Below are 11,710 nucleotides of genomic sequence, written 5' to 3'. Positions count from 1 at the left end.
TCAGGAATTTGTCATCCGCAAAACAAGAAGCATATTCTGGCACATGTCGAAGTCAGAAATTCTGACTTTTATCATTTGCATCTTTCCAGCACAGACCACGAATGCTCCTTTCAGGGCAATCTTCTGAGATATTGCCGATGTTTTTCTCAACGTTTTACTAGTTCCCTCAGGTTTCTGTTGAGATTTTGTTTGATGCCCAGTTGCCATTTGACATCCTGATTTTTCTTCCCTATTTTATATTCCTATTGTACAAGATAGTGATTGTATCAATAAAATAACGTCACGGAGGAAGCTACTAGAGTTGAAATATTTGTTGTCCTTCGTTATAAACGATTGCGAAGCCGCACGAAGACAGTCTGATTATTAGAAGTAGTTCGCTTCCCTCCAGATGCGGAAATATGGGAGACGCATTGCAGTGGGAACTGTTGCACTTAGTCTGGTCTAGAGGTCGCCGTTATTGCTGGTCTCAGCCTACGTCCTAAAGGCGACCATTTCGGAGCATGGCTATGAATATTAAAATGCATTCCTTCGGGAAAATGTATTTTATATCCAGTACTTGTCTAAGACTATACAATTCCTTGCTGCAAATGTGAGTTGCGAAGAAAACTATCGTGACTTCTCTATCGTTCAAATCATTTTCATGTGTGAGAACAGTGAATAAGGAACAAACCATGCCAAGAAAGCAGAAGTCGGACATAGGCAATGCTTTTTCCTTGGTGGCTCTTATCAAAAGTGACCTTGTCTGCTTTCAAGATGCTGTCATTTGGATATAAGCCCTATTTTTACACTTCGTTTTCACGAGGACACCTCAATGTTCATCTTGGCATGCAGACTCAACACCACCAGCAAACTATTTTATATTATCTGTGCGTCATTCTTATTAGTCTACATAAGCATGAAATAATTTGTTCTTAATTATAGGGGGACCTTTACTAATGTACTTCTGTGCATTGTCGTCGACATAGGCATGGATGATACTCCTGCTTGTGTTTCCCCCTAGCCATTCAACTCCGCCTTTGTATTTTCGTATATGTATATTCTGCTTACCTTCCAACTGCATATTCTCTCTCTATATATATTTCTCTTCTGTCCGCACGAGACAGCGGAAGTGGCTCAGCTACAGAGCCAGTAGCAGGCCCGTGCATTTTCTTTTCCTTCTTCCTGCAGCCACAACAATATTGCGCAGCACATGGACCCCTTCAAAACACAGCCGCCGTTTAAAGTTAGGCTTCCGGGAAAAGAATTCGGCGCAATATACTTTTGAATGAACAGTACGTAATTTTGGACACTCAACCTTAATTAGGTCAAACACACTTGATGGTGAAATTTTTATGACACGAAAGACTGGCCTTACTTAGCGCTCGATTGTAGATTGGTTCATAAGAAAGTTGTTGTTGTGGCTGTAGGAAGAAGGAAAAGAAAATGCACGGGCCTGCTACTGGCTCTGTAGCTGAGCCACCTCCGCTGCCTCTTGCAGATAGAAGAGAATATAGAGAAGAAAGAAAAGGAAGAGGGAAAGAAACACGCGCGCCGCAACAACAGCCGTCGTCCACCACCAGCGGTGGCGTGTGCAATGACGGCTTGAACAGATAAAAATTCGGTGCCAGGCGAGCCCCCGCCGCAAGCGGCAGTGCCCCTCCTGCACCAGCCCCATCAGAAAGGAAAGGCGCAGAATCTGTCAAGGCCACTTGAAGGAGCTTTCGCTTCTAAAGACAGATACGGCCTGGTTCCTGCCCTCCGTATATATTAATGATGTCGAAAGCTGAGGAGTTATCAGCTGGGCAGTTGCTGGCCCTACAGGGCTGGGACGGTAGGTCAACGCCGCTTGCGACGGTGGCTAGCCAGCCACCGAATTTGTATCTGTTGTGGGTAGTAACTGCAACCGCCACCGCTTAGGTGGTGGACGACGGCTGTTTTGGCGAGCGTATTTCTCTCCCTCTTCTTTTTTTCTTTCTTCTCTACACTCTCTCTTCTGTCAGCACGAGGCAGCGGTGGTGGCTCAGCTACAGAGCCAGTAGCAGGCCCGTGCATTTTCTTTTCCTTCTTCCTGCAGCCACAACAATAACAACAGGGGTTCGAACCCGACCTCGGCGGCTGCGTTTCGATGGAGGCGAAACGAAGAGGCGTCCGTGTGCTGTGCGATGTCAGCGCACGTTAAAGATCCCCAGGTGGTCGAAATTACTCCGTAGCCCTCCACTACAGCTCCTCTTTCTCTCTTTCCACTTTCACTCCCACCTTCATTCCTTCCCTTACGGCGCGGTTGAGGTGTCCACAGAAAACAAGTGAGACAGTTACCGCGCCTTTCCCTTCCTATAAATAAATAAATCAGGGTTAGAGCTCCTCCAGCGATCCTTTTTGGAGTTACAGGAACACCAACGACCATACAGGAATATACCAGGAGCTCCGCCAGCAAACCCTACCGGAGACGAAAAGAGGTTCATGGAGGTATTATGAACCGCATAAAAAGGAAGCGCGTCATGCAGCTCGCTTTTCAGACACGGCCGCACCACGATGCAAGCGAGCTTTTGAACTTGAAAGCAAGAATTATTCTTGCGGTAAAGCTTTCTCACGGGGCTAGAGTGGCAGACAAGGCGTCCATGTCGTTTGGGGTGAATGGTCTCCAAGAGTTAGCTGGAAGTCAGAAGCCTGGCCCACTAACTGCGAGTCGGTCGTCAGGCCGCGGGACCGCTGGAGCCGATGATCAAACGCTGAAACTCGTTAGCGATCCGCCCTAAACAGCCTCAAACTATTCCGCCCATGACGATGAACTGAGCGCTGCGTTGGGCACACCCGAAGTCCAGGCCTAGTCAGCTTCCTCGAGGAATGTTATCGTAAATGTTCCCAGCCTTTCCGCTCCTTTTTACGAATTACATGTTCTTATGTCATCGTGGAAGGAAGGGCCCAGCCTTCTCGCTTCCTCACGAATTTTGTTGTAATTCCATTGCGACAGGCCGGAGCCTTCCGGCTTCTTCACCAATTACATGTTGGAGGCATCACCCTCCACGCTTCTTCTTCACGAATTACAAGCTCAATATCTTCACACCGCCTCCTTATATACCCGAAGATAGACCACGTGACAAAATGTCACGTGTAGGAGGGCCACGCCCATTTACCTATCAGCGCCATTTAGATGGTGCGATTACCTTTTAGCCTCTGGCTCTTTTTTCGCTTTCCTTTGAAGGCTCTGTTCATTCCATAGTAAAGTTGTTTTGAGAAAGCAAATATCCCCAACATATTGTAGCTTATGGATTATGAGGTTTTCGCGAATAATAGCATCCGTTGCGGCAATACTTGTTGTTTTTCAGTCACATCAATGGGTCGTTCGACAATATTCGTACCAAGCTACATTCAGCTGATATATTGCTCCCACTTGTGTGGGAAGTGCTGTCAGGAAAGGTATGCGTCTGCAAAAAGAAGTAAATAATTGGTTTAGAGAAAACGATAGGCGGAGTAGGGGCGATACATAGTGTGTATATGAGAATACATCCTCCGGTTTAGGAGTTGCAATAAACTTCTCTTCAGTGAAACCCCGCATAAGAGAAGGGAGGGAAGCGCATCTTTCTGGACTGCCTCATTCCCGCGGCGCTCCTAGAGCTTCTAAGAGATACGTTCCGCCTTCCGGGGTTTCCCTGCCCTATCGTACGCTACTTCAACCTGCTTCCAGTATCAGTGGTGCTTGGCCCGCTGCAGAGCTTCCTATTCGAACAAGATGGTTCGCCCGAAACTCTAACTGTCCATGAAGTTACAGCCATTTCCGGAGCGCTTCATTACGGCGTCTCTCATAGCCTGAGGCGACGTTAATCCCCCTAAACCACCCAACCAATCTACTGCTAGCAATCTTCAAAGTCGCGTTATTCTGAATTTTGACCTTGAGCAATAGAGCGCACCAACCTCTGAAATTTAGTATCTGTCACATTTTTTTGTGGACGCCTGAATCGCGTCGTAAGGAAAGGAAGGAAGCTGGGAGTGAAAGCGGAAAGAGATAAATTGGTGCCGTAGTGGAGAGCGAGTAAATTCGACCCCCTGGGGATCTTTGCGCAGCACATGGACCCCTCCAAAACACAGCTGCCGTTTTAGGTTGGGCTTCCGAGAAAGTAAGGTGCAATATACTTTTGAATGAAAAGCTAGTAATTGTGCACACCCAAGCTTAATTAGGTCAAAGACACTTGAAGGTGAAATTTTTATGACATGCAAAGAACGGCTCTACTTAGCGCTTCAATTGTAAATTGGTCTATAAGGGAAGGCGCAGTATGTCAAGGCCACTTGAAGAACCTCTCGGTTCTAAAGACAGAGTCGGCCTGGTGCCTGCCCTCCGTCTATATGAATGGTGCCGGAAGCTGAGGTGTTATTATGAGCTCCTCAAGCGATCCTATCTGGAGTTACCGGAATGCCAACGACCATACAGGAATATAGCAGGAGCTCCGCCAGCGAACCCTACCGGAGACGAAATGGGGTTCATGGAGGTATCATGGACCGCATAAAAAGGAAGCGCGTCATGCAGCTCGCTTTATAGACGCGGCTGTGCCATGATAGTGAACTTTTGAACTTGAAAGCAAGAAATATTCTTGCAGTAAAGCTTGCTCACACGGCGGGAGTGGCAGACAAGGCGCCCATGTCGTTTGGGGTGAATGGTCTCCAGGGGTTAGCTGGAACTGTGAAGCCTGGCCCACAAACTGTTTGTCGGTCGTCGGGCGGCGGGGCCGTCGGAGCCGATGATTTTTTTTTAATTGGTTCAGAGAAAGGGAAAGGCGCAGTATTGTGGCTTTTGCGACGATTGTAGCAATTGTTTTGCGGCAAAGAAACAAAAGGTAGGGAAGCGGTCGTATCTGTCACACTTGCTCTGTGGACACCCGAACCACGTCGTATAAGAAAGGAGGAAGGTCGGAGTGCAAGTGGGAAGAGAGAAAGGGGAACCGTAGTGGAGGGCTACGGAGTAATTGCGACCACTTGGGGATCTCTAACGTGCGCTTGACATAGCACAGCACACGTTGTTGTTGTTGTGGCTGTATGAAGAAGGAAAAGAAAATGCACGGGCCTGCTACTGGCTCTGTAGCTGAGCCACCTCCGCTGCCTCGTGCAGAAAGAAGAGAAAATAGAGAAGGAAGAAAAGGAAGAGGGAGAGAAAGACGCGCGGCGCAACAACAGCCGTCGCCCACCTCCGAAGCGGTTGCGGGTGCAATGACGGCCTACAACAGATAATAATTCGGACAGGATAGCCCCCACCGCAAGCAGCGGTGACCCACCTGTCCCAGCCCCATCTACACGGACGCCACTTCGTTTCGCCTCCATCGAAACGCAGCGGCCTTGGTCGGGTTCGAACCAACACTATGGTGGCTAGAAGGGGGAGGTGGCGCCAGCGCCGGCGTATCCGCCAAGAAAGCGCGATCCTCTGGTTCATGCGCTGCCGCGAAGGCCGCGGTGGCGCTGCGGTCAGCTTGGCGATGCAGCCACGCGATCGCGCGCGTGTGCAGGTTCGCGCGCGGTGTATGGACGGTACGGCAGCGTTCCTGTTTGTTCGCGGCTGCCAGCGTGATCTCTCGTTTATGGCAAGATGTGTTGCGCTGCTTACATGTTAATGTGGGTGCCTAACTTCGTCGAACAGATGAACTCCAGCGCAAAAAAAAAAAAAAAAATCACAGTATGTCCCTCCCAAGCAAAATTATCAAGTTTTATGTTCTTACCAGGCAGCACTTCTATGTTAAGGCCCAGAACTGTAAGCGCAACGCTAAGCAGGGAAGAATGAAAGTGCTGAAACTTAGGAGGGTGCTCTAAGTTGCATATTTATTCAAGGTCGAATGTAATATTTTTTTTTTATTTAGCGGGAAGTGATATCCTTGCCTCCCCATTTCTTAGTGCCAAGAGATGAATGCAGTGTTTGTAATCAATGTTTAATGTTTTTTTTTTCTAATTACACAGAAGCATGTGTAAATGTATCTGTTATTTTGAATTACCCTGAATGTTATGATGTGCAGTACATTGCTATTTTGTGACTGCCGAAGACTTGACGCGTTTGAGTTGTGGTGCTGGCGGAGACTTTTGAGAGTTCCTTGGACTGCCAGAAGATCAATTCAGTCGATATTGTCGACCATAAACCCTGACTGCTCATTGGAGGGTCAAATTCTAAAGTTAAAGCTCAGCTACTTTGGTCATCTGATGAGAAGAGAGGAGTCGCTGGAGAAAGATTTGATGTTGGGAAAGGTTGAGGGTCGCCGGAGAAGGGGTAGGCAGTGAACGCGATGGTTAGATGGCATCATCGAGGCGCTGCAGGTGAAGTTATGTGATATTAGGAAGATAGTGGGAGACCGGAAAGCGTGGCGTGACATGGTCCATAGGGTCACGAAGAGTCGGACACGACTGAACTGAACTGACATTGCTATTACTACGATGTGCAATAAATTTTTGCTATGCTTTGTTTTGCTTGTTTGGATCCCCAATCACATTTTTTAGGAGTAATGCTGATACTTCGTATTCTTGAAACTGAAGGAGGTGGAAAACATCGACCAAAGAACAGCCAACCTTTTTTCTTTCATTTATTACCCCTTTTAATTTTCTTCTTACATATTATTTTATCCCCTGGGGCAAACAACGTTGTGGGAAAAAAAAATGCGACCGCACGGAGCCGAAACATCCTTCCACCCTCATTCTCTTGGTCTGTCTTTTACTTTCGACATGCACTATCTTGACCAGACGGGACTCATTCAAGACCCTTTAATTCCTGAAACTGAAAGGTTAGATACGCCTGTATTCTACACACCAGAAGTATTTTAGTACCAACCGATCGTTTTTAATTGTTTTGTTTGTTGGGTTTCATGTGCGAAAATTACTCGGGCTATGAGAGACACCGTAGTGGAGGACTCCGGAATTTCGACCACCTGGAGTTCTTTAACTTGTACTAACATCGCACAGCACACGCGTGCCTTGCTTTTCGCCTCCAGTGAAAAGCGGTCGCCGCGGCCGGGATGCGCGATCCCTCATCCTTGGGCACAACAGTCGAACGCCCAAACCACCGCACCACCACGGCTTAAAATTGAATTCTGTCAGCCGTAATCAGGTTCGACTAGAGTTTAATGAGCTAAACCATTACCTGCAACATCATTGAAAGGCCGACGCGTTGCACGCACGGTAGGCATGCGTATGTTCAAGTACCGTGGCTCAAGGCGAGCGGCGCGTACCATGCATCGCACTACGGCCAACAGCGCCACCTACACCCGGCTTGAAATGGAGGAGCGGCTTCCGTCCGCCGTTGGCGTCACCTCCCCCTTCTAGCCACCATACCAACACCGCCTAGACTCCTCCTCCTCCTCGCGCCTACGTCATCACACTACGACAGAGCTCTTTTGTCGTCTCCTGTCTCGGCGCATATCCGGGAGGCGGGTGCGAGGGGTGCCAGTGGTTAGTCTAGGTGGTGTGTTGTTCATGCTCCAACTGCAGTGCGAGATTTCGCCTTTGTGCAATGTGTGTCGCAAAAGTTTTGCGGATTTTTTTTTAAAATAAGCACTGGATGAGTGGCGGTGACAGGTCCGCGCTGATGCTGCAGTGTTTTCATCAAGTGTGCACGTTTTGAGAATGCCTGGACATTGCTGTGTACCGCGGTGCCGCGGAAACTATGATGGTGGGGATACAGTGAGAGTCTTCGCGTTCCCATCGGACCTAGTGAGAAGGGCTCAGTGGATAAAAGCCATCCATCGTGCCGATTTCACACCAGGAAAGCGATCGGTGGTAAGGCAAATATTCCTCTTTACTATTTGTTATCGACAACTTCTTTGCATCATTAACGCTACATAGATACTCTGAGATTATGTGTGCGTGATAGTTACCTTAAAAATAACGAGGGACTTTAGCAAGTAAAGTAGTGGAAGGCGAAAGCCCGAGAAATCTCATCTTGTCTAGCGTTCCTGACATCTGCAATCCCACACTTGAACGCGCGCCAGAGAACACGCAACAGGATCGCGATGGCGTTCCATCCAAACGCACACTCGTCGGCGAAAGTGCGATGGATACTGCGCCTTTCCTCCAGAAGTCTCATCTTGTCTAGCGTTCCTGCATCTGAATTCCACACTTGAACGCACACCGAGGAACGCCAAGTGACAGCTGCCGCAAAAGCGGGACACACTTTGTCCACGACAGTATGAGTCATTAAAGGCTTCCGCCTTAAAAGAGCAGGTTTCCATAGATATGGTGCGAACCTTATTCTATACTACGTGAATGTGACTTAGAGACACAGTATTACTGATATTTAGTGCGCGCGGACTTAAACTAAATTGCGATCATTAGAACCTTAAAAGGTAGGGCTGCTGATTTTTTTTTTTTTACCTTCAGGTACTGCATCCTCCTAATATCTCATTTCACATTCTAGGTCTGCGAGCGTCACTTTAAGCCTGCGGATATGGTCGACAAAACAAGTTACGTGGATGTGAAGACAGGAAAAGTGATTGAAGCTAAGCTGAAACTGGTACGACTTCTACCTGACGCAGTACCAAGCATACTCCCAAACTGCCCAGCGTATCTTTTTGGTCCAGCTACAAGTGCCTCTCGAGAGGCCCCAGATGACAAGAAGGCGCGTCTTGAAGCAGCTGCAATACAGGAAGCCACCAACCAGTCCATTGAGACGCACCGAGAGGAAGAACACACCAACTGCATTGACAGTTTTCAGGCTCTGTTAAGCGGTCTTCCACGCATCCAGGTTTCGGAATTTTGGAAAGTTGTTTCCTATCCTGAGTGCATACTCTTTCTAAATCTCGGTCTTGATTGTGCTCCAGCTATCAGAAAATCAGTTAAAGTAACAAGTGACTTGTCCACAAGGCTGTTTTTTCAAGACGTAGAGGTGACCAAAGGTGATGGTGTAAACATTCCAGCAACTGTAAATTACATTCGGAGCCTAACAAATCTACTGGAAGCCATTGAGAGATTTGATAAGGTTTCTGCCTTCAAGCCCGTGGATAAGACAGATAGCACACTGACGCTTGTGCAAGTCCTTCTTGAGGATGCTTTGAACCAAGAATTGCAAACCGAGGAGCGACAGGATGCTTTGACCTTCTTGTTGGAACAAGTATCCCTTCTTTCAAGCAAATCGCCCCGCTACTCTTCTGAGTTGCTCGTATTTTCGAGCCTTTTATTCACCCTTTCTCTTCACGCCTATAAATACTTGCGAAGCTACGGAGTTCTTATTCTGCCGCATGAATCAACTATCAGACGTGACGTGCCTGCAGTTCATATGCCGTCAGTCCAGCAGCTGAGCAACAGGACGCCTCATTCCTGTCGCATGCAAAAAAGGTTGTGACAACAATGAAAAATCATGAGAAATGTGCGGTTCTAATGATGGATGAAATACATCTACACGCGTTGGATACACACTCCCCCACACACTCAATGACTTTGCGAAGCAAGACATATTCACTACGAAACTTAACAAAAGGGACATAGAGCAGTTATTTATAAACTAGCATTAGTGTAACTAGATGTTTCTTTTTACTTTCGTTTTGTACAGTTCCTAGTACACTGAACAAAAATCTGAAATGTTGCAGTGCTGTCATTGTTGTCAGGGTGGTTGGAGCTTTGTCAAGCTGCTATTGTGCAGCTTTTTCTCCCACCTCCTTTTTTCGCCATGTGTTTTTTGTTTCGGTGAAAATAAAAATTGATTGATTGATTGATTGATTGATTGATCTACAGACGTTTTTTGACTATAAGGGTGGCACTATTGTCGGCATGGCCAGCCACAGCTCACATGCAGCGAAAACGGCACACGTTTTCATGATTCAAAGCCTCATTTCATCGCAAAAAGCCGTCATTCACATTTCACCAGTTGAGCAAATAAATGCACAACAATTGAATACTGTACTCTGAAAAATCATAAATGAACTTGAAGAGGCTCGACTTCGCATTGTTGCCGTTATTACAGACAACAACTCCATCAACCGTAATGTCTTTCTTTGCAACTTCGTCAAAACTCAGCAGCTCATACTGTCATCCATCAGATCCCACACGGCCTCTTTTTTTTTGTTATTGACCCCGTTCACCTGCTAAGATGTGTTCGCATCAACTGGATCAATCAGAACTGTGGAACATGCATGGTTTTTCCTGAATCTCTGGACCTATGCACGACGCCGAAAATTCTGACCGCATCATTCAAGTCATTGCATGGCCTTCACCTAAAGGAACAAGATCTATTGATCAAGGCTGCTCCGACGCTCTCAGCAAAAGCTCTCAACCCATCAAGTATCAACCCATCAAGTTCCAGCATGCAGCTGGAACAGCAGAGTTTATGAAGATCATTGAAAAGTGGTGGAGGGTTGTAAACGTCAAGTCAACCAAGAAAGGACAACGGCATCGTGATGTGTTCCAGAGTCCTATAACACAAACATCATCTCCGTAAGTTGATTTTCTTCAGAGTATCTTGAAATGGCTTGACCTGTGGCAAAGCTTGATATTTGATTCTGGAATTCAAACACAGGAGACGCACAGTGCACTTCGCCTCACTACGGAAGCGTTGGTAAACCTCATCAGCTACTGCATCCACGACCTGGGATTTGACTACGTCCTCCTGGGGAAATTCCAGACTGACTGCTTGGAGGCGCGTTTCGGCAAATACAGACAACTATCTGGATCCCAGTACCACATTTACATTCGTCAAGTGTACGAATCAGAACGAAAGCTTCGTCTCCAGACAGCCCGGGAGCTTCCAGAAATGGATGAAGGGGCGCCGGAAATTAAAACTGATGAGCTCGTGTTAGGCAGCTTCAACATGGAAGTAAATGATGACGATTTCGAACGCAAGGAACCAACTATTGCTGCCGCTACATACGTGGCCGGTCAGTGTGCACACGCTGCACTTAAGAAGCTCTCATGCACAGCCTGCAGAGCAAACCTAGTTGAAGACCGCGACATTCAAATTGAGAATGATGAACTTGTTCGGAACATGACCCGCGGAGGTCTCAAATTTCCAAAACAAGCTGTCGTAAATGCTGTAGTGACAGCCGAGATCGTGCTTGATTCCATGCACTGGCGAACCAAAAAAAAGTCCTTTTTACTTTGACAAGCAACCTGATGAAAGATGAAAATTTTGAAAGATGCGAAAATGGTCACAGCCCGCAGCAAGTGATGAAGTATGTGCTCGGTGCAGAAACCAATGCCCTGCTAAAGAACTATTGCAAGGCAAGAAACGATCGGCTTGTGCAATCCAAGATCGCTCAAAAGCGTAAAATTAACACTTTGAAGCCTTGATAATTTTTTTTTGTGAAACTTGCATATTTTAATAAATACTTTCATACTCGATACAGTTTACGTATTTATTGAGCTGAAATCAATTCTAGAGCCAAAAATAATGTCCTCTGCTGATCGTGGAGTTACTTGTTTTGAGTGTTATGAAATCATAGCGAAACTTTCTTGATATTTGTTTCCAAAACGAGTACAGAGACTACAGAATGTTCCGGTCTTTATAGAGCTGACTTTCTGAAGCTATGTTTATATCCGTAGCGTTATACTTAACTGGCACAATAAAAGCAGTGCTTCTGGCTTTTTATGAATCCATTTAGATTATGTGCTGTTTCCTGAAACTTTAAAGCTTTAGAAAATCCGCTGTACGAATATACAGACGTTTACTTGCGATATTGGAGCCGACTAAAAGTTATGTATTACCTTCCTCCCTTCCCTAACGGCGTGGTTCAGGCGTCTACAGAAACAAGTGTGACAGATACTGCGCCTTTTCTTTCCT

The 11,710-nt window shown here is 46.7% G+C and overlaps 1 pseudogene; it reads left to right on the top strand.

The window, feature by feature from the left end:
- Nucleotides 1–7,532: 7,532 nt before the first annotated feature.
- Nucleotides 7,533–11,220, top strand: LOC146189753 (uncharacterized; annotated as a pseudogene).
- Nucleotides 11,221–11,710: the final 490 nt, after the last annotated feature.

The sequence above is a fragment of the Amblyomma maculatum genome, chromosome 5 (genome assembly GCF_055883805.1).
Source record: "Amblyomma maculatum isolate TAMU_Amacu chromosome 5, ASM5588380v1, whole genome shotgun sequence".
Taxonomy (NCBI): Eukaryota; Metazoa; Arthropoda; class Arachnida; order Ixodida; family Ixodidae; genus Amblyomma; species Amblyomma maculatum.
Note: the sequence above shows the minus strand (reverse complement) of the source record. Positions and strands in the feature narration are given on the sequence as shown.